Raw genomic sequence first — 24807 nt, 5'->3', positions numbered from 1 at the left:
CTACAGAACTTCCTGGATTGTTGTTACAGCATATAAACATGAGACAATGAATCCCAATTAATTTGTGCATAACACTGGACTCTGTGGGACATATTTGCAATACCAGTTCTGTGCTTTAGAGAACTCCATCCTCTGTCATAATAAGAAACTTTATTGCAGCAATAAAGCAATTTATATGGCTTAGACTTTAAGGCTCAGGCTTTAAAGTTTCTTGCTCCAAACAGATGTGCAGTCTGGCCCACAGGGACTCTTAACCCAATACTCTTCTGCCATACCGCTATTAATCAGAGTAATGTCTTTACTAAAGTAAACTTTTTCCGAATCGTGTTTGGCCAAACCACATTCAGCACAAGAGGAACACAAGACAAAAAGCAGGAATGGGACAGATGTTCTGCCCAGGGCCAGAAGTGCTTCTGCTTTTAGCCAGATTATTCTGGAGATGTAAAACAAACTTATTGCATAACATTTGGGAATCCTAACACATAGCCATATCCTACTGAAGACTAATCACAACAGTTTCACATTTGGAAAAAATCAAGTGAGCAGAAACAGTAACTAGTCAAGAAGCATTTAGTAAAAAACCTCCAGAAACTTACAATAGCCCTAGTAAGAAAAAAATCAGGTAGAATCTGGATGCTTGCAAAATTGGTAAGGCAGGAAAATAAAAGTCAAAACTGTTTAAAAAAAAAACAAAAAACAAAACAAAAAAAAAAACCAAAAAAAAAAACCCAAAAAAACACACACATACAACAAAAAACACACACACCCCAAAAAAACCCAAACAAACACCACAATCCACACCACTCACAGGTCATTGCAATCTTTCCAAGTACTGGTTCTTGTAACTAGATTTACCTGAAGAATTCACAGTTCTAATGTTAAAAATTAGGAAATAGTGATGAGTGGATAATTTGATTAAAGTTTTTTAATTTATTTATTTCATTTGTTCTTCCTTCCATGTACTTCATAGAGGCCATTATCAGAAGCTTAGGTATTATGATGCAAAATTTCTGCTAAGAAGCCTGTGCTTATATGCTCAAAAGGAAACAGGCAAATGCAGACTTCGACTCCTTGGAGCAAACAGCAAATGGTAACTGTGCAGCATGAAAAATTGTATGTCCTACAGTAAGTGCTTTTGTTAATCCTCTGCCTATTCAATTAATTTCTCAACCATCTCAAAGAATGAGGGTATATTAGTAGTTCCTACATTTACTTTCATTAAACTCATTATAAAAATAAGGATCAAACAAATGACCAAAGAAAGGAGAATAATCCATAAGTGCATTTCAGTTCATTTGACCTCAAAATACTATCTGCCAAAAGACTCCTTGTATTATTATTTTTTTAATATCATCACCTACACACACTCTAAAACTTTAAAAAAAAAAAAAAATCACTAAATAGTTCTGTGGAAATGTGCTGAAGTTCATGTCTTCAAAGGTATGAACAAGCAGGAAGGATACATTTTTAGCAGCACTTTGAAATTCATGTTTCAGAGAACGGTCTGTGAAGTCTGAGACCATGCCATGTAAATGACCTTTTCTTTCTTCCAAGTAATTAAGATATAAAAGACACTTAAATTGTATCAGTTTTGGCAGTGACCATCTTTCAAGCACCTGGATTTAATCATCAACAAGATGCCTCTCACATTCTCATTTGTTGTACTGTCATTTCATTGTTTGCTGTTCCTATTACAGAAATTCTGCAATTCTAACAAGAAAATTCAGAACTTAATCTTCTGAAATGTCTTTCTTCCTTCCCCCTCCCCTTAAAAACATCCAAAGCTCACATTAATCCCAAGACTGGAAAAGCTGATAATATCTAAAGGTTGGAGAGAGTATAAAGGAAGAAAATAGGAGAAAAGCATCCTGACATGAAACATAATCTAAGATTCACTGCCAAGCAAGTTCAGAATGTTTGCATTTCATCATGCATCTTTTCATCTGATTGCGTCTAACGTTTCTCATGTTTGAAAAACAAGAATAATAGAAACATCATCTAGCAATAGCTGAATTAATGGATAACGTGTATTTCACGTAGACTTGCGATAAATTACATAGTTTGTAAAAATGTTATTGCATATATGAGAACAAGGATTTCTTACTTGAAAGAATTATCAAAAGTTACATGGAGTACTGCATTAAAAATACTGCCTGAACACAAGAATATCTAAGGCTGCTTTGTATTGCTCCTATGGTTAAATTGAGGCCCTATTATTCTGGTTACCAGAACATAACCATGAGTCTTTATCACCCTCTAAAAAAGGAATTATTTTATCCCTGAGCAAGCTCATGTTATAAGAATACATATATAAATCAAATTAATTATAGATTTGGCAAAAAATCAGGAAGCCTTACAGTATTTGCAAACAACAATAAATTGCTGGTTAAAAAAAAGTCAGTCACATACTTGTATCACATACATGTTTTGACAGAACAAAGACAGTAAATACTTCCTTTTTTGTAGGATTTGTTTCTTTTCTACCAGTTCTTGGAATTCATTTCTCCCCACATTCAGTCATGTAGGGATGAAGACCTCCATAAAACATGCTAACTTTTGCACATTAAAAAAAAAAAAACCAACCACAATTAAGCTCTAAAAAACAAATGTTATCTCCGTAACTTCTTACTTGAATATACATTGAGAACAGAAACAGCCATTGACTTTAATGACTAAAATAAACATTTCAGCTTCTTTTGCTTCTCCTAGGAAATCAGCAGCCCAAGCAAGGAGTAAGCAACTCTGCCTGGCATTGCACCTGCCACAGGTAACATCTGCAAGCAGATGCTATCACAGCCCAGCAGGAACAAGGTAATAACTCATTGCTACAGAAGGTGGCAGTTCTTCACTCCCAGACTAGCTCCATTCCACCACACGTTTAGCCACAAGTTAGTCAGATTAGATGCAGCACTTCCCCATAAAGAGTTGTTCACAAGGTTGGAGGGTATCAGTTTGAGTGCTGGAACTGGCTAATGAACAAGTCTGTTTTAAAAAATAAGGAGGCTCCATCTCTAGACGTTGCTTGGATCTTTCTTTGCCACCCCTAAAGGCTACTGCTGTGTCAACACAAAATTAAAATCCCACTAAGAAAATCAGGAAGTTGGGATAAAATGCTTCTGAACAAAGGAACAATAGCAGCAAGAATCTCTACTGGCAGATGGACTGCAAGCACTGACTTGAATGTGCAACTTAGACCATGGAACATAATTTGCATGCCTAAAACACAGATATTAAAGTATTTCCTTTAAGAGCTGGATACTTTTAGAAAAGAAACTTACTGAGGATGGCAAGGAGAAATAACTAAACAGACAAGAAAAATGTCTAATACAGGAAATCATCTGAGTAACAGCAACCTATGATTTAACTACTGATACAAACAAAAAACAGTGTCTTCAACAACACTGCAAACACTAACAGTGTTAATAACAGTGCTTACCTCTCCTGGAAGCCAGCTTGCTTGCTTTCTCTCACTTAAAACTCCATCAGCATCACTATATTAGTGGCTAACTGTTGCTGCAGACATAGGGTAAAATGCCTGTGCACACAAGACCCCTCTTTCCCTTGTTCAGCAACAACAGCAGACCTTTACTCTTAGGAAAGGAAGGAGCTTTCAATTGCCATGCTTCACCGTGCATCAACTGTACAGTCCTGTTATAATGGACCCCATGGGGAAAGCGGAGCAATGAAACTCGAAAAGGTGAGAGACACTTCCAACCCTTTGAAGGACCCTAGACATAAGTGATAATAACCACATGAGTGCAACCGCTTTAGTTTGTTTCATTTTTTAATGCCAGACAACAGAGAATGTGCTTCAATGGACCACATGAATCTGATCTAATACCACACTGCTACCTAAAGGGGCAAGCTCCTTCCCTTTGCCCTAAGTAGCGTATTACTGCTGCTTCCCTTGTATTAGTACAAGCATTTGTGCAGCCACATGGTGAGCTTATCAGAAAACTGGTTTGGCTGGAACTAAGCCAGCAAAAAAAACATAAAAACTGATTCATTTTCAATCAGCATGGTTCCTTGCTCCAGCATACTGTGTGCTCCCTTGGCAACAGCCCAAAGGACAGGGCAAAATGCATGGCAGAGGATGAAAGGGAAGGCAGGATCTCTCTTTTTAAGAGAAGCCTGGCTTAAAAACACCGACGTCAGAGATGCGGTATTAGTTAAACAATCTGAATGGAAATTCTAGCCATGGACTGTACATCTTCCATCCTCAATTAAGATGTACTGAAAAAAGGGCCAACATTTCCTTAGTAATTAAAATCAGAGATACTTGGTTCAGTAATGCATCTTTGATTATAGAGGACTGCTTGTGATTTTCTTTAAGCACATAAGTTTACTGAAGTGAAAAGTAACCCTGTTTTGTCATTCTAGAGGTGAAATTTGGTATAAATGCTGCACACTTCATAAAACCGAGAGCCTGCTTTGGAGACCAAAATAGTAGCTCTGCAGTCAGTGCTCCAAAACATGAAAGCAATGGCTGGGTATGCTACTGAATGAATCATAGGTGGGGAGTGAATTAATCAGTGTAAAAATCTCAGTGCATAAAGTAGAGAAACTAAAGGATCTGCAGTTTGAATTGTTAATTTCATTGTCTTTTCAATATATTTCCATGGTACAGCCACTCTTTCATATCTCTGAGGCATCACCATTGCTCAGGGTTCTTCAAGGAAACTCACCACATCTGAACTGCTTTAGTAATTTGGATGTATCTGCAACCAAAGCTTTTCAATTTCGTTATTGACCAAAAAGCACAATCCAATTCCTTCAATTCTGCATCTTCTGAAGTCACATTTTTATGTGTATTTAAGACCAAGATGATAATTTATCATGCAAAAGTGGTTATGCAAAACTGTGTCTATTTCTACCATAAGAGGGTGGGGGTGAGGGAACTTATGCCTTTCAACAAGAAACTTTAATGCGGAAAAACAGAGTTTATTTTAAAATGTCATTCCTATGACATTTTTCCCTTTTTTGGAGACGCGTGGCTTGTTTAAAAGATACAAGCACTTCGGAGCCCACAGTTCCCCAAGGAAATGGAAATGTGAGTCCGATTTCTTACAGTTGCATAAAAGCACAAAAACCTCAAGCATTAAAACTTAACTTTTTTGTTTGACTACTGCTGAATGACAACATTAGGATCTTTACTCCTTAAACAACTTCCTTTCCTAAAACATCCTACCAACTAGGCTTCCCATAAAATAAAACCCATCTTTTACTAGTGGACTTGCAAAAGCCACAATGAAGAAGTATTCTTAAATCTTGCAGCTGACTTAGACTGCTAATAAAAATCCTTTATCAAATGTCACAAAACCTGTGATTACACCAACTCCATTTGAAGATGTTTGATTGCAACTGAAATGAAATTCAGGAGGTATTCAACTGTGCATAAGGATTTAATTAAATGCTTCTAATACTTGACATTATAGATATTCATAACACTGAATTTTGATCCCAGAACTTCTTATATTTCATCTCTCTGTGTCTTGAATGGACATTCAGTTATATATTCAGTATTAGACATGAAAGAAAACAGGAAGTATTACTAGTGTTAAGTGTATGGCTATATAAGATCCTGCCTTTGAAAAGATGCAAAAGACATATACAGACATTATTGAGCTCTACAACATTCACTTGTGCAGGACTGCTGCAATTCCACTACTTGTATAATGAAAGATAACACCTTTAAGGAAATGCATGCATTTGAAACTATTGGATACCTATATCCCTGTTTCCTTCCATTCTCTAACTGCCAATGGCATTTACTCGCAACTGGAAGTTTCTCCTCTAGAAAGCGGCATCTCCAACATCACAGCATCCCCTCAACACTCAGTAGTCCAAAAGAATTTGCAGCTAAAGGCACTACACCAATCTACAATTTCTTCCCAGATTATAAAACTTTGTTGGCATTCTGTTCTTCAGTGCTTAAAGGGCATGGTTTTCTGCCTTCTCCCACCAGCCTACACATCATTTTTCTCCACATCTTTGCCTCACTTATTCTGAGCCAAGAGCTAGTAATACAAGAGTGGCCTTGGTTTCTCCCACAACTTTAATCTGACCAGTCCAGTACAAAGGTGTTTCTAACTGTAGGAAGTTCCCATTTTAATAAATGCAAGTTTCTAACAGTCTCACTATACAACACACATGAGACTTAATATTATAGTCACTCAACTCAGACCACAGGGGTAAGAAAGCCCCTAAGAATGCTTTTCAAAGCTATATATAACCTATATATTAACCAAAAAGGGCAACTGGTTGTGGAATGTTTTTGTGATACCTATTGTCTTTTTGTCTTCTGAGTTACAATACTGTGTATGGTATACAAAATTGAAGTTCTACAAGAGGCAGAAACAGATTGATCTCATCCTATTAAGAATGAAATGGCAAGATATTAATGCCCATAAATGCATGCTAGAAAAATAGCTGCATTTCACAGGTAAAAAAAATATTTTCAAAATTCTAAAATGTTAGAGCAGTTTTTATCATTACAGCACATAACTAAAAGAAGCAAATTAAACACATATATACGATTCCTGTCACCTGAAATATTTAATGCAGCACTCCTCTCTCCTAACTTAAGCACTATTCTACTGTTCTCTGCTGCACCACTCTGTTAACATTAACTTCCATGTGATTTCTCTATCTACAGAAACACGCACTCATGTTACTGTGGTTACTCTTGTTATAACAAACCTGCACAGCATAAAGTCACAGTTCTGTAAAGGGGGTTGCAATGCCTATTATCATCAAGTAATATTTAGGAAGAAATATCTGTTTAAAATGATATGACAAGTGGTACTATAGTTAAGAAATAGGTTCCCCTTCAAAAAAAGTATCAATGATTCCACAAAAAGCAGAGGACACAGAAAATTATGTTGTCTATTATATGTATACTTATATATGTATATATACACATGTACATATATATGTGTATATATACATATTGCTAAATATTCCAATTTTTTATATCCAGTTCAGTTGGGATTCTCTAACGTATTACACAGATGAATAAAAGGATAAAGATTCCTTGCATTCAGCATTTTTAATAGATTAATTCAATTTTTAGAATGACAAAGACAAGGCAAAGAGACCAAGTCAAGAGTAAGTTATCCATAGTTTGAGGGTGGACTTACATACATCACATTAATCTACACTTGCTAGACAATGCTGTCATCTCTAAAGAAAGTATTTTCCCCACTTCTGTATGTGCATTAATCTCACTTGCAACATATTTGAAAGATCAACCTTTATCTTTAATGGTTGCTTTTTGAAAAATAGAACAATCATCTCAATAGCAATTTATCCATACTGCAAGTGACACATTCTATCTGTCCTTTCTAAACAAATACATAATGCATTTAATCGAGTAATCCTAGACCACACTGTTAATCAGCACTGGAATGTAATTTATCAGTACCTATTTCCAGTTTCATTTGCAAAAATAATTAGCTTATGGAATTACGATTATATAAAGAAGAAACTATGTCATTATCTGTCAAAAGTAATGCTAGACATAGCTCTTAGTCATCTTTGGATATGCAAGATTCTAAAAAAATTTCTAAAATCAGACTTACATGTAACATGACCTTTTCTAAAGCGAACAATTAACGTTCAAATCAGGCAGAGATGTATTTTTTGAAAACTTTAAGACAATCTATCAGAATTTTTCCATAGCTCCTCAAGTATATGCTAGAAAATAAATGGCTACATAAAATGCATATGGCAAACAAAGATTTGGAAAAAATTCTGATATATTTTGGTTGCATAAGTAGCAATAGGATATTTCCTACAAATGACAATGGAGAATTTATCTGCCAGCACTAGCACTGGGGACATAAGATGAAGGATATAAAATAAAACACATTACAGCATGTTAAGGTTTAACGTATTTTGAAAGTTTTTGGTCAAATCCTGTAAATAGGAGACTTGCTTTAGTAGAATCAAGATTCCACATGAGGGAATAAAAATCAATAATCACTTTGAACCCCCTAGTCATACTGATCTTCACAGAGAATCAGATTGCTTGCTAATAATAATACCTAAGCTTACCTGTACTATTAGGCAGTACCTCATGCTTACAGAAAGCTAAAATTACCTTTAAAAAAGGGTTCACTCAAGTATTCTCACAACGTGAGGCATGAAAAGTCATTAGAACAATGGAAGCTGTTCACGTTTTAGCAGGATTAGGCCTTTATTTCTTAAATAGGAAAGTGAGTATTTTAAGTAACCAAAACACAGTCGAATTTTCAAGACAGTTACAGAAAGTGTTAAGTTGAATATGAGGTAGTACAGCAGGCAATTCAGAAGATAAAACTGCCAGATGACTTTTGAAGTGGATAACGTACCACATTACAAAAATCAGACAAAAAAAAACCCAATCAAAATATGCTCTATCACCAGAAATTCCTGTTCAGATTCAAATTACTGCAAGTCATCTCAACCCTGAAATTGAAGAGACATGATATCACAAGAAGAAACAATTTCATGTTTTCTGATAAAGTACATCATCTCCCTCTTCCACATTCAGCCTTCATTGTTTCATAGGAAGGGGAGAACCATAGAAGTCAATTCCTTATATTGGGGCTGGAGAAAGGGGAAAAGAGAGAGGAAACTCTCTGGATCACCATATAATACGGTGCAAACCAGCAAGATCAACAGTGGTCAAGATAAGACTCTCGTCAGTCCCCCTTGGGCTTCTAGTTCGTTAGTATCACAGACAACACCCTTCAAAACTTACTTTTGCAAGTTTCTAACTTCATGGTAGCCCCTACCTTGTCATACCTCTCTTCCACAGATTCATCACCCTCTAGCTTAAGGTAGCTTAAGTTCTGATGATGATATTCCTTTTCATTCAGCTTAGGCCATAGAGTTATGTCTTTATGCAGTAAGAAATTAATTACTGTTCAGTAAAACATAACAGTCTACAAAAAGCATCTGCTTAAAGATAATGAAGCCTACATCTGGTTAAGGATTCAAGAGAAAAGGAAAGCCCAATTACCTTATAAATTCCTTAGGATGGAGAAAATGTGTAATTCACATCTAAATCACAAGTATTTGCTTTGATCTTTCTCACAGAACAAAAAGTCATCCTCAAATGAGCCATATTTCATTGAAATTTACTTTGCATACCTCTCAAGTATAATATTTACTTTGTCATATATCTTCATGATTATACTGATGTCAGTAACAACAATCTCACAAAAATATTGCCTCAAAAGGGATATTAAACAATCAGTGTAGAGTAAATAATTAGTTAAAATACGTATATTATTCTGGAATTAATCTTTGATTATAGTCATATAGTGAAAACATCAGTCTATATTCACACAGCCTTTGAAATGGAGTCCTGGACATTTTATTATAGAAACATGTGTGCCCATCACTTGGATTAAACAAAATCCTTCAGCAAATTTTGTATCTAGTTTGTGAATCAGCTAGAATAAGACAGGCACTGGAGAAAGGCTCATCATCTGTTTACCCATGCATGCTGGCCAGAATGTTGCTCTTCTTTAAACAGAGCTCATTCGGTAGAAGTTGGTGTTTACTCACAGAAGTAGAAAAACAAAACCCCTCATCAGAGTCCAGCCAAATAAGTTCAAGCCCACATAAGCTTTCTAGTTACTACATGGGGCAGTACAGGGCACAGGATATGCTATTTCCATAATACAGGTTTCTGTAGCTATGCCTAAATACAGATTTCCATTAATGTATTTCTCTTCCCACACCTTCAGGCCAAGATAACTAATTGTAATAATACAAGGTTCTACCAAGACATCTCTTACTGCAGCTGCAGCTCCACCCTTTCACATATTTCACACAGCAAAGAGAGGGAATGCAAACAATATATTGCTCAGAGTAATTGTAAATACATAAGAAATGTCGTATTATGAGTTTTCTTCTTTACATAAGAATAGACTGGAAAGTACATGGAACAAGTAGGCAGGTACTTGGGACTTTCCCCCTGCCCCTTTGTGGCAAGTGGAAAAACCCTGCTATGGTTTACTTCTGCAAGTTAGCAATCACCTTTATTATAAAAATGTAAGACCATTTTGTTTGAAGGACACTTGAAGATTTTTATTTTAAAATACAGTTGCATACATGACTGGAAGCAGATTCACCAATTAATTTTCAGTAATTTTCTTTCAAGCTTGTTATTCATGTAAACAATTACAGAAAGCTAGAATTATTTTCTAAATGCATCAGTATGACGCAGGATTAGTGTATACGTATCTTTGCTTTGTCTAATGGAAGGAGCTTTTAGGCTGTGTAAAATGCTAGTGATGGAATTGTCAATCATTCAAACAAGTAAATAGCTTTTTTCCTCCAAATTATGCTTTCAGAAGATTTTCATAGCTACTTAACCTCAGTCCTCCACTACTTGTGAGTTGTTACTTCTGTTAAAGGTCCTTTCTCTCACTCATGTCCAGAAATCTTTATCTTCAGCTGCTGGGAAAGTTCCGAGATCCACGGGTCTGCATATTTCTCCGGACTCTTGTGAACGTGAACTTCAGACATTGAAATCTGGCAAATACAGCCTTCAACCAACACCTGAATACTGTTTCATACATCAATCCCAGCCAGGTCAACTGTCATTTGAAGAACACTTAGAAGCCTACAGCCTGCTGGCTGCAATTCAGGAAGCTCCTTTCTCCACACAGCACAAGAACCTGCCTCCACAGCCAATCCTTTAGAGAGACTTCCTCCCATTTGAGCTCATTATACTCCACAACAGACAGCTACTTGAACAGTACTATCATGTGGCTTTTAGAGCCAAATCCCCCAAGACAATAGGTAAGTGAAGACTGAGAAGGCTGGGCAGGGAACTGACAAAAACAAACTGGGATTCACATGCCTTTGTGGGGCAAACTAACACACTATTTTGTAAAGGGAAAAGGCTAATAAGTGGTAGGTAGTTACAAAAGATTTCCTAATGGGACAGTTTGTTAGGCTGCAAGTAACCTGCTAACTTGGGACTATATTCTCTTCTGGATGTCACTGTGTCAGCTGAAGACTTTAATTAAGTCATTCTGGCTCTAGCTGCTTATTGTTGTCCTTCTTGAAATAGGGTGTCACACCTTCCAAATCTGCTGCCTATTTGCTTGTATGATAATATACCCTAGCCCATTTTAGTAAGAAAGAAAAGTTTTGTCAGAAGAACTATATTCCTACTGTTTAAACTAACCCAGCTTATTTTTACTCTGATGGGTAAGAAATTGGTTATGTCACAGACGTTCAGGAAAACAAGAGTGCTGGTAACTTCTGTCAGTAAAGGTGGAACTAGAACAAGACATGCATCTAGACTTAATGTTCAGTTTCAGAAAGCTACATAGTTTTTGCTTTTTCTTTTCCTTAAAGGTGCACATAAAGTTACTTGTTACTCCAGTATTAACCCGAGTATCATATTACCAGTTTTAAAAGGGGAATAGAATTATCCTTTTGCTTCAGGGGAGCGTTGTGAAAATCAGCTGGTTGATATTTACAAACCTTTTGTACATCCATGGTAAGCACCACAAAGACCTATAAAATTAACAGTTCTGTGTTCATTCTGTGCTAAGGACATAGAGCAGAAAAAGCACTGAATACTCTTCAAACCATGAAAAAAATATAAATAATAGCTTTGCACTAAATGTATACAATCTTTTAATTAATATATTTTGATATATTAAAACACATACACAAACAACCATAACAGCTGCTATTGCACAAGCAGCTGTGATCTCTTACTACTAAGAGTAATTTCCTATTAATCTTAGCAAAGCTACTTCAGTCAAGTTCTTTGTGATAAGAAGGCACCTTGAACTAAATCACAATAATCTGGACTAAACAATCTGGACTAAACCACAAGTATAGTGCGTAGTGACTAATGGTATATACACTGAGGAAAGACATTTGGGTTAGTATTTTCTGAATATTCTAAGTTTACGGAGCATTCTAAGAGCACAGTGTAACAGATGGATGGAGAGAGTGTGTCCTGATAAATTACATACACCTCTGTTCCTATTTGAATTGTAAATACCATGTTGATACAAGTTACCCTGTGAATAAGTTGCAGTACAGGCTTACATAATCTTCTGCTAATGTGAAGTGTCGAAAAAAATGCTTGCTGTTAGCTAGAAGCATGACAGAGTGATTTGAATGCAAGTAAAAAGCAGTTAATACTGAATACTGTCTCTGTAAACAGATTTTGATGGATTTAGCTCCATCATTTATAAACCAAGAGACTAAACATAAAATGCAATTAGGGTATTGAATGTCTTCAGTACTAAATCCCTTGCGAATTGCTACAAGAAATATGGAAGCTGTCACTGCATTTTAGCATTTTATAAAAACAACAGTTTTTTCCCCACTATTCTCATATTAATACTAATTTTGGAAACATTCCATCTCCTGGTTCCTTGAAATGAAGGTATGCAGCACAATGAATATAAGGCTGGGCAGTTGAAACTAAAGTCTACTTTTAAATCTGATCCAGACTTTCACGCTCACTTTGGGTGAGTCCAGCTGCATCCAGACTGAAACTGGGAATGCTTCCCATCTTATGGATTTGGGTGTGCATCTTGACTACATAAAGGGAGGAGACTGGGTGGGCACTATCCCATGAAGTATCGCAGGCAGGAAACTCAGTCACACCGGAGAGAAATGATGTCATGCAGTGCAGGTGCAGCCTTAAACAATCTGTCTTGGACAAAAACCTTGCTAAATTCTAAAGCCTCTTTATTTAGTGAGGGAAAAAAATGTAATCAACAGGTTAAGGACTAAAATTAAATAATCACTATAGCCATGAACCATAAGCAGCTGTAACATTATGCAAGGTCTATTTTCCAGTGTCAACTGACACACAGCTAGCTAGCTAGAAATCATGGCTAAAAAAGTTATTCCTGCATGACCCATATTTTATGTGCCTACTGACATGTGGCAGGAAGATATATGCAATATATAGGCTTTCGCAAATGAATGTAAATTTCTGTATTCTGACCTTCTCCTCAAAAATCCCGTGTTTCTGCACTGCCTGCACAAGTAGAATGTCTCAAAATGCACATGCTCAAACCTTTCCTCTCTGTTACTCCACTCACAGGGTCTTGAGAGTTCTTTAAAAGAGAAAGGTCATAAATTGCCTTTTATTATGTAAGCACAAGATTGAAAATTCCTGTATTGTACACCTTCCATAGTATTAAAAAAATACAGATAATGGTAAGGTAGAATTGACTTTATGAATTGAGAAATTTCTAAAGATGTTTGCAAATAAGTGTCCTACAGTACTGTGATATTTTCTTTTGTATCTCAGAGCCAGAAGAGATTTTACTTTAAACTACTCATTAATAGAAATAGTTTTATCTTTGTAAAGCCGTTTCTCTCAGTTCAGAAAACTGTAAGACGGGCTCCCTCTAGAGTCTTATCTCTGATACAAACTTTGATGTATAAAAGATTGCATAGGTCGTTTATATTTGCCAACATCCTACTTAGTTCCCTTCCTAAAAAAAGTTCTGAGATGCCACTAGTGAAAAAAACCTTCACATTCCCAGTTAAATAGGTTTACGTATTTGTACAGATCAATTAAATTCTTAACACAGTGCAGTAAATTTTGCTCTTCCATATATCTATCACAAGATCCAAATAAATTTTGAGATAAGTCAAAAACCTAAAGCTAAGCCTAGAAGTGGAATCCTCTATCTGTATATATATATAAAAAAAAAAAAAAAATATATATATATCTTTTAAAATGCATTATATGTACGTAAAAACATCTCTTCCCCCTTGAACACCTCTTAAAGTTGTTTCAGTAATTCAAGTAGAACTCACAGCAACCTGCAGTTTGATCTTGTTTGATTCAGGTCAGTGGATGCTTTCCCACTGATATGAGCATGAGAACATGCAAGCAGATTATCAGCTCCACAGTAACTAGAGAAGGACATAAAAATGTGGGTGGACAACTTTCGCCATCAGCTAGTGAAAATTGTATTATAACCCATATCCATGGAAGACATTCTTCTCTTCCACCCAGAAGACAGTGAGTGTGGAGTGGAGATGGTGAGCAGCAGAGTGAGACTGGGCTGCATCTTCTTCCCCCCACCAAATACGCCAGGGAAGCAGAGCTGAAGCAGCATAGATGGGGGAGTAGGCTGAACCAGGAAAAACACTGGCATTGTTACATTTTCTTCCCTAAGCAAAGGGAAATCATATTGTGAATCTCAGGATATAGTCCCTGACACAATTCCATGAGCAGCTCCCTGCAAATACATAGTACCTCTTTCTCCACCTAATACAAGCAGCAGTGATGAATCCTAGGGACAAGGAATACAACAATTTTACAACAATAAGCCATTTCATGTCATTTTCTATAAACTAGTAAAACAAAAGAAACAACCAACCAAAAAAAAAAAAAAAAAAAATCTTTTGAGTGTATAAAATCCCAGTGTAAATCTAGCACCTCCCCAGCCTTGTGTTTTTACATTCTTTTTTTTCTCACTCATTGGGAAAGAAAACACAAGACTTTGCCTTCAGAAAAATATATTATATTGTAGATGTGACAGCCTCTTCTAGAACAAAGAGATTATTACTTCCTGATAAATCTGACAATTACAATTATGTAGTTAACACAGCTGCACATATATAAATTACAACCAAAATAAACATGTGGATTAAAATCTGTCATTCGCAGAGATACAACAAATCATAAATGCTTCCTTCCCTCACTTCCTAATGCTAGGATTCATTCTCTTGTTTTGCTTTACATTTCTAGATCTAAATCTCATATTGTACTTAAATAAAAAAAAAAAAAAACAACTAGCACACCACTAGATTAAGATGGCTATTAAGTTTTCTTCAGAACAGTTAAGAATAGTTTTCAGATATTTTTTTTTTCCCCACTGCAGATTATCAGTTAACTTACATTTTCCATTTGCAATGTACTAAGTGCATAGCTAGGGCTGATATCATAGTCATATCCTCTGCAGAGTCTGGCAAGGAAAAGGTATAACAGGTAAAGAGTCTCATGCCTTAACTATCTCAGTCTTCCTTAAATTCTTAGGCTGAGCACAGAAAACTGTCTGTACAGTCTCTTAAAAAACAGTGGCACTGCTTAAAAGAATATGTTGAATGGCATCATGCAGTCCCTTAGGCTTTTGATATGTATATACCAGAGTTCAGTCAGTTAATAGGACTACAGGCTTAGAGAGCAACAATATTCTAGAAAAGTTTCTGATTTTTTAAAATCACCTTATATTACTGAGTAAGCACCAAGACAAATAGAAATAAACGCATTATGTCATATTTTCCTTTATGCTTCAGTGCAAAATTACATGTGTAATTATATCACACAAATTTTCATTACTAATGCAGTTAAGACTTCCTTCTAGTTTTGCCTATTAATAAAACAAGCTAGCATCTGTTTTTATGGGTTGGAAAGGATTGTCAAATATTACATACAACATCACATAAGTTTTCAAACACAAAATCAATTCAGGACCTTCTACAAATCTCACTCTGCCATGAATTCATATTAGCTTCCTTTCTTCTTTCACAGGTCCTATAGCTCCCCACAAGCTGGGTAAAAGGTGGGTTTGGGGGTTTTTTTAGTATACTTGGAAGGTAAGTTTTTGAAAAATAATTAAAGGAATAAATCACTATCAATGTGAGTTTGTTCAGGGAGAACCCCTTTTGGTAGCTCTGTATTTTATTTAAAAGGGTTTCAGTCAACATTCATCCCAAAACCTGAATTTACTGCATCACACAATACACCATCAGAAAGCATAGTAACATTTAGTCTGTGATTAAAATAACTTTATGACAACATCCTACAAAAAATATGTTCAAACATGAATAAATTAAGTAGTTACTCTAAACCACTTGTCTCTTGATTTCCCTAGGAAATCAGCAGACACAGCAGCCAACCCACCACCCTACCTCAAGCAGGGTAACTTTGCAGCTCCATGCTCTTATTGCAGCTAGTCCAGCAGACTGTTTGGCCTGGGGCTGAGCCAAGGCTAGGCATTTAATATTCCTAACCCAAAACCAAGGCAGCACACTTCTTGGAACTCTTATTTGTAAGGTAGGTGGGATGAGTGAAAGCAGAGGGATCTGAGCATTAAATTGCTAAATCCTCACTGAGACAAGCACCATGTTTTCTCCCTTCCTAGGAGGCAATAGTTAAAAATATCCCTTTCAGCTAAGCCTGGTACCTTCTGATCCAGTGCTCTTTGTAACACTACTACTGCTAGTCCATCCTGCCACTGAGATCAGCGCAGTTACATGAGCACAGCTCCTCTGTGCTGCAGTCCATTTCAGACAAGTGCCTGCAGTCAAACATCCTTGACTTTACCAGTGGCAGCCGCTCCAGGTGGGACCTGAGCCTAGGCGGGACCCGGGCCCCCCACCAGCGGGCCCAGGTCCCACTGCAAGGCCATGCACACTGGCAATGCCCTTCTCCAACAAAACTGGGATCTGCCCACCTCTCGGCTCTACCATTGTTCCGGGGCAGGACCGAGCTGCCTAAGTGCAGACCCACGGCTGCCCACGCCTGCCGTCCCCCAGCACAGCCACGCAGCTCAGCTTCAGCTGTGGCAGTGGTTGAATACTGACATTGCAGTTGTTTACTCTAAAAGCAACTACAAAGCCTTTAGTAAATATCACATTTTTGAACAAATGCCAAGCAGTTAAAAATTGCTTACATATTTACAATAAATATCAAAGACCGTCAGGGTTGAAGCACGTTGATTTGCAGTCTATGTATGAATGCTAGTTTATGTAACAAAAGTGAATCACGGTAACTTTGGCTTCCACCACATTCTGATAAATTCTTGGATCACATTAATACATTATGGCTGTTTCTACAGCGGTTAAATCTATTACCTCAATTGTACAGACTTAAGTTCTGCAAACATTCACGCACACAAACATCCTCTTTTTTTTTTTTTTTTTTTTTTTTTTTTTAATGTATAAAGCACTTCAGTGAAGTCATGGGTCTTTTTTTTTTTTTTTTTTTTAAACAAATGCACATGAATGCAAAGTGCCTACAGAACTGAGACCACATACGCTAAACAGTTTCCTCTTACTTTGAAAAGTATTTATTTCATAACAGCCCTACTAATATCCTTATAATTTGCTTATAAGAAATCACATATTATTACAAACTTTCACCTTAAACATAAATTGAGGACAGAGTTAAAATGAAACATAAGCATTTTTTTTTTTTCTTAATTCAAATACCACTTAGTAAAAAAGTCAAAATAAGCTGAGATTTCCACAGTTGTGAAGAGGACACTGTGACAATTCCCAGTGAGTTCAATAAAACTACACCAGTTCACACCACAGGGAAAGCAGTTCTCTGTTCAGGATCCAGTCCAGCAACCAGACTGGGCATTTAAAACACTGTGTATTTCGACTTTAGCACATACATTTATTGCAAGAGTCTCCAGTGCAAAATAACGGAATTGATAGATGCTTTAAAAAGCTAGTGTTTATTAGAAATCTTCACTTTATTACAATTTCAGCATAGAAGTTAAAACTATATGATGATTCAGAGCACGAATTAGGAATCTATTTATGGATCATGAATTTTAACAGGAGCACAGAGAACAATTTTAAAGGAATATAGATAAAAATAATGCCATTAACATCAGTTTTAAATTAATGAGCCAAGTTTAGTTGGTTATCATTCCTCAGGCTCATTAAGGATATCTGAATGTGAATCACAAGAAATTTAATATAATAATTGGGTTTATCCATCAGGCTTTTTAAACATTTTCTTTTCATCAGAAATTATAAATACAAAGTAAATAAACAGACAATGCAAATAAATCAGTTTTAAATTCTCTGTACTACCTCAAAGGCTTAAACTGCAACACCCTGTACAGTCAGATGTATAAACAATGATCTATGTCATACTAGTGGAAATGAATGCTTTTTCTCACAATGCCACCTTCAGAAATCAACTAAGCATGGTACCTAGCACAAAAACCCCATTGTATGTCAAGACAGCTACAATATCGGTAGAAGAGGTCATGTTAATACAGCACATAAGCATATGCAATTTGATGTTGCAGTTATTCTAGCACATGTCCATAATGAATAAACTTTTATCTACTTGCAAAGTGAAAGGGGCAGCATCACGACTGCTAACAACAGCAAACACCGGTTCCATCCTTTAGTAGTAAAATACTAAATAAAACCGAAGGAATGACCTATGTGCCCAAAGGGAGGATGATTTTTAATCTCAGTGACAACAGAACAGTTGTGTCTCTAGTCTGCAAACAAGCTACCACACAGTTTGCTCCTACTGTGTATGAGAACATGTCCAGATTTGGTGAAAACGAAGCATGTAGTGGAAACCACACATGTTATGCTTCAAGCTAGAAGAAATGCAACAGCCATGAGGAAATACTGAGGCACAAAGACAAGTAGAATGCAATTATGACAGACTCGTACACTGACAAGGGGAGGTGCCCTGCATAAATAGCACCATACAGCCCCATTACAAACCCCTTGCTCTGAAGAGCATTTACAAGAATAATGCTCATGATGTCAAAGGAAATATTTTTGTGAATAAATGTTCATCAGTGAAAGTAAAAGATCATAACCTAAGCCATTAATATGAAAACTACTAATCTTCAAATAACTAACCCAATATAACCCCAGCAGTCACTTTCACTGCCTTTGACAAGCATGATTTGATATTCTCTAGCCTAAAGCTGCCCAACTTTGCCTCCTTCAACCCAATTTGCCTAATCACTGACTCTTCTTTCTCCTTTTTAACTTTTGTCTCTGCTTCCTGTGAGTAGAGCTTTTCCTAGTCCAGGTAGCTAAATTTGGACTAAAGGGTCTACAGGGAATAAATGCACTCTCTAAAGAGCACAACTCCCAGGCATAAACCCATGAATGGACAGTGGAAAACCTGGGCTTCAGCCTGGAGCATATCATTCAGATGCACTTACACAAGCAGACACACACAAGCAGACCTAACATTGAAGAAAGAGAAAGCTCTGCAATGAAGGGAGGAAGTAGGACAAATACAGAGTTGTCTCATTTCGTCCTAATTCATATCATCAGCTTAAAGTCAAACAATTTGACTTGCTGTTCACGGGCCATAGTACATAGTTTGTGAAGATGGGAAATCTTAGTGCTGCAGTAAGAATGCTTCGTTTTGTTTCCAAACTGTGCCAGACAGCTCAGAATTGCTGAAAAGGGGCCAGGGCAGCATGCAAACTGGCAGTAACTCAGCAGAATTAGAGTAGGATGCTAAAAATCTGAAACCCCCAAAGGGAAGTTTAAATGATAAATGAGAAGAAGCAAGCCCATCTTGCATATTAGCTAAATACTGTGAATATTAAGAACGGCTTCCATTTGTTTGCTTCTTTTTTTTTTTTGTACATTGACAGATGACTGCCACTGCTATTCTCTCCAAAGCGACACATCCATCATCATTTTTGAAAGTTTCTGCTTTGGTTTTAGACTTTTTGAAGAGCTTTACTGTTGTTGTTATTCTTCTGCTCTCTTTAATAAAAACTCCTTCAAGGGTATGAGGAACTGAATCATCAATATTTAAAACTTAAAATGTTTAAATACTCAGACAACTCCACCATTTGCTACACTGTGGCAGTTTGTATGGCCCCCTGTATGTGAAGTCTCACTTCAGGAGTTGTGGAGCTCTTTAAGACCTAGTCAAGATTATGGATGCATTGTATACAAATTAGTTACCCTTGTCCTTAAATTGTTATTGAATTAGGAAAAACTGTTAAGCCATGACAGAGTAGGGGGAAGACAGGAGTTTTGGGATCAAATCTGTCAAAATTTTTAACCTTTTAGTGGACTATAATGAAGCCATCTCTGAACATCTCTTCAGCTAACATGTCTGAAAATCCTATAAAATATTGTAACTCAAAGTTTATTTCTATAAAACAATTTATCCTCTTTTGACTTAAAAAAGAATAAGTGTTAACACTTGATGGTCTTATAATGATGTTTGTATATATTAAACTGCGCATTAAAACAGGTATAAACATTTCTGGGAGGCCATTAGGAAACAAAATGAGGTGCAAATCCCTGGAATGTACAAAGGAAAAAACACTTTATAACACCATAATCAGGAATTCAAAAGATCAATGACTGGCAGACCAAGTCAGACAGAAAGTACATTTTTGCATTTGAGATCGGTAAAGAAACCCTTAAACTGTGAAGTATACGTTACAGGAAACTTCTGCCCCCACAGTCATACCTCATTTTATCTCCTCATCTTTTCTAAACTGTCAGAAACTGTCCTTCTGACAAGCACCTTGCAAACAGCTTTTCAATTGCATCAGAGAATCTCCATATACACTTGAAAGTTACAGTCAAATAAAGCTCTGCCTGTTTATAAGGCCACAGTCCATTTACAGAAGATTTTGAAAGTTTGCTAACAAGGCTATGGAATTCCTGGTGGGGTCCTTTGAATATTTAGGGTTTAGTTTGGATTTGGCAGTGGCTTTCATTTGTGCAAGGGTTCCCCAGGAATTCTGCCACCGGGAATGACTGAAGAGACATATCCTTTCTGCTCACACCCCTTCTCCTGTCAGCTCCACATAACATGAGACCATGTTGATTCTTTAGCAGCCTGCAACAGGAATTATTTTGCAGACACCATGGCCTGAAAGCTGTATCCTATGACACTTTCAGCTACTAAGCATTGATGAAGTAGTTTGCAGGAGCAGGCCAAGCTGCTGAATGGAAAAAAGTAAAACCCAGTTCCTCCTAAATTACCCACCATGCATCATACAGAAACCTTCAAACTGCTGCGATCTACTTTAGCTTTTGATCTCCTCTAAACTGCTACTAGGCACAAAAAACTTAAATGACAAAAATTGATAACTTAAAGTTCAAAACGTGCTAAAATGAACAGAATTTCTGCTCAAAATCATCTTCATTAACAATTATTGCATATTTCACTGCAGAAAAAAAAGTAAGTCCTTAGGAAAGCTGAATGCTAATTTTAAAGCAATCAAAAATTCATAGATGTTTTAAATTACAAGAAATGGCTCTAACATCTTGACTATTTAAACAGAAGCAGATGGTTTACATGGCTTTACTGCTTAATTAAACATGTTATATATTCTATAAAATGATATCTGATGGCATTCTTTCCGATTGGCTTTCTAAATCTAAATTACAAAGTAATTTTAGGTATGCACCACATTAACCAGAAAAATAATTAAAATATTCATATCCAATACTAACTTACCAACCTGGTTTCTACTTTCCAATACATGTGAAATATCTAATCGTCCACCTCTTTCCTATGTCTTCTTCATGATAATACTAACATTTTTTCATAATTCTACTGGGTTCCTTTATTTTAAATAGTCCTAATTTAAAAGCCAATATTTCAGATTTTCCCTTCCTATCCCCTTTACAAAAACAAAAATAGCAAAACAGGAAAAATAAGATGGAATTTATTTTATGAAGACCTTAAAACCAACTCCAAACAAGATATAGGTATGGATGCTACTATGATAGTAAGATACAACTACTGATGAGTGTGAAAGATATGAGAGAGATGATAATGTAGAAGGATTAAAGAAATTGCTTAGAATTCACATCATGCAAGAAAGACAACTGGGAAAAGGTATGCTGTCCCCAAGCATCCCAGGGGAAAATAAAATCAGGTTACGTAGTTCCACAAAGCCACAATCACACGGTTGGAAGAAAAAGAGGGATGCAAAGCAAAGACTGAGCATATTGGGTAAAGTTTTCATTAAATCTTTACTGAGTACAAATTTGATGTGGTAATTCCAGCAAAAGGAAGGGTTTCACAACTATTTATAGTTACTGGCATGACTTTTTAAAGCTGATTCAAAACAAACATAGTAAAAGGTAGAGATAGACAAAACAACAATATGATTACTGAGCCAGGGGCTTGTTTAACTGCGTGACTACTAACGACAACCTTAGATTAGAACAAACTTCATTCTGTTCTCGTGGCTTATAGTTCAAATTGGCAAGAAAAGGTAACATCATTCATTGCGCACATAAATGGCCCTGCTCAGTTACACTTCAGTATGATCCTTACGTAAGCAGATGACAAATGCCTATCACAAAGTGAAGCATGAGGTTGCTTTTAAGTGACTTGTGAGTCATGTAAAGTCATTAGGGTTGCAAGTCATTACACCCTTCACATAAATCAAAAGCTCTAGCATTAGGGCATGTTGCACATTTTAAGCTACAACAGCTTTTCCTGGTTCTTTCTGGGCACTTGTTCAGCAGTCTGCAGCTCAGAATTCCACAAAACTTTGGGGGCCTCACCTGCTCCTCTTAACCCAACACAAGCCCACGCCAACGAGCAGGGGAGCAAATCAAAACATTCATAGATATTCCTTAATTGATAAAATGCAGCTATGCCACAGCACAGTTCTTTATATATGACCAGTACAGTGTAGAAATAGAAATAACCCTCTTTTCCCACCTAGACCTGCAGACATGTATTTTGATTAAAAGTAGCAGTTAAAAAAAAAAAAAAAAACTGAAGCATTTTATTGAGTAAATCAGAGTATCAACTTGAAAAAAAAATTGCAGTAATATGATAAAACTAGGATAGTTAGCTGTTAAAGTGATCAGAATCCTTAAGACTGTATAAGAGTGTCTGCTCCCCATCTCCTTTAATTAGGCATTCAAAACCACTGACAAAAAGAACAGCAGAATAACTCATGGAACTCACAGTAATTTAAATTAAGTTAAAGTTATTATTAAATTTTAATCATGACTGAAGATGTTTTAATCATGACTGAAGATCAAGAAATCCCTATTCTTTTATTCCTCCAGCTAAACAAAAGAGCTTTTACACTTTTCCACAAGACATCATGCATTGCCTTCTAGCTGCATACGAGTTCAGACAGAGAACTGATTTCACTTACCTAGCAGTTCCTTATATTCCTCTAATTGAAGCTTGGACTGAAAAAAAGGAAGAAACACTTGACAGTTAGTTACACTAAACTAACTTAGGACTGGCACGTTTCATGTTTTAGCATGCTTTCTTTCCTTAATACCCCTGAAAGACTTTACGTATCATTGTGTGCCAAATGAAATTTTAACGATTCCAAGACAATATCCCCATCCCATCTGAAAGATCCCAAGTCACTGAATATGCACACATAAACAGTTAAATGTTCCAACAAAAATCAGTCCTTCTATAAGAAGTCTCATTTAAATTCTGAAAATGGAAAGTTAAAAACAAAGTTAAAAACAAAGGAACCATCCACTAACCTACTTTGTCACATAACCATTAAGAAGGAAATATAAACATTTCAGCAGATATGTTTTTCACCATTAGTTTGGCAGATGTTTTGATTTCTGTAACTTTGTAATAACATGAAAATTATAAACTAATTTCTCAGGTACACTCTACTGGAGTATAATATTTTCTTCTTTGTTGACTAAACAGGTTTTTTCCCCCCAAATATTTCACAATGGAAATGTTTGTTCAGATAGCTAAGACTGAGAGGCAAACCCAAAAAGTAGGAATCAATTCACTTTCAACAATGAGTCTTAGGTGCTTCTATGTTAGTTTGACATCGGCTGAGGTATCTAACTCATGTTTGGTTTTGTCTACGTAAACAAGATTAAGTTCAGAGAGTGAACCATAAGACTATTTGACATAATTTCAAACCAAGCAAGTGCACGGAGGGGCAAACTGCTAGAAATTCTGGATTACAGGCATTGCAATATAATCCACAATTATCTCTGAAACAGAAAATTCTTGCAGTCTTCTTGCAATGTATATGTATTTGAGAACCTGCTTTCCAGGCCCTGTTCATAAAGCCAAGTATGTTTTGTCTCCACAAACAGTAACAACTGGTAGCAAGCTCAATAGTTCGTAACCGTATTTGAACTATTAAAAGAAGTTCACCCCATCCCCCAAAACTCCCTGTCAATTCCCAATCCGTCCATAACCCTCATACTGGACTTAGCTGTTAGCCTGACCTCAGCGAGGAGGAGCACCCCAGTGCCCTCCGGGAGGGATCCAGCGACCGACCCAAATTACACTTTGGGTGTTATTTGCGCCGCTGTCCTCTGCCCAGCGTGGAAGAGCTGCGTTCAGCGGGAAGCCTCCGGCGACGTCTTAGGCCTGTTTGTCCTCAGACATTTACGCCACTGTGGACGCGTGTCAGGAAAGGCGAGAGACCGGCTGCGGGGGGACCACCGCATCCCTCTGCCCGCCCTTGGGAGCCTCTCCCCGCCACCGGCCTCGCCGAGGCGAGGGCAGCTCTGCGAGCAGCAGGGAAACGCCCCGAGGAAGCGGACCCCTTCGTCGTCTTTTATCTGGAAAGACCTGTGAGGCGTCTCCGGACAGGGCTCTGGGCTCGGGGCACAGACCGCAGAGGCTGGGGCGGGCTCTCCTCAGCATCCGCATCGCGCCGCGCCGCGCCGCTCCCCTCCTCCTCCTCCACCACCACCACCCCGCCACTTGCACTTCTTTATTCCCAGCCCCCTCGACCCGTGGGGGCTCCCTGGGGACGCGGCGTGACGGCTGCCTGCCTGCGGGCCCCGCCATGGTGCCCACCACCCCGCCTCACCGCCGGCCGCGGCGGCCGCAGCGCAGGCTGCCGAGGGGAGGGGAGGGGAGGGGAGGGGAGGGCAGGGCAGGGCAGGGCAGGGGGCGGCAGCAGCCGAGGCCGGGCAGAGGGCGGGCCCAGCCGTGGCAGGGGCGGGCCGGGGCCGGGGCCGGGGCCGGGGCTCCCCGGCAGGGAGCGGCCGGCAGGAGCCGAGCCCCCCGCCCGAGGCAGGCGCGGCGGCCACGTCAGCCCCGGAGCCGCCCCGCCCGCCTCCGGCCCAGAGCCG

General features: G+C 37.7%; 1 protein-coding gene across 1 annotated transcript in view; it reads right to left on the bottom strand.

The window, feature by feature from the left end:
* Positions 1–24506, bottom strand: part of PDE1A (phosphodiesterase 1A) — a 237434-nt gene extending 212928 nt beyond the window's left edge. The window contains exons 1-2 of the mRNA XM_030017548.2: positions 23950–24506; positions 22884–22920 (exon numbers count right to left, since the gene is read on the bottom strand). The gene's annotated coding sequence lies outside the window, so the exon portion shown is untranslated. The remainder of the gene's footprint in view (positions 1–22883; positions 22921–23949) is intronic.
* Between the last annotated feature and the right edge of the window lie 301 nt (positions 24507–24807).

Source organism: Aquila chrysaetos, chromosome 6, assembly GCF_900496995.4.
Source record: "Aquila chrysaetos chrysaetos chromosome 6, bAquChr1.4, whole genome shotgun sequence".
In the NCBI taxonomy this organism is placed as follows: Eukaryota; Metazoa; Chordata; class Aves; order Accipitriformes; family Accipitridae; genus Aquila; species Aquila chrysaetos.
Note: the sequence above shows the minus strand (reverse complement) of the source record. Positions and strands in the feature narration are given on the sequence as shown.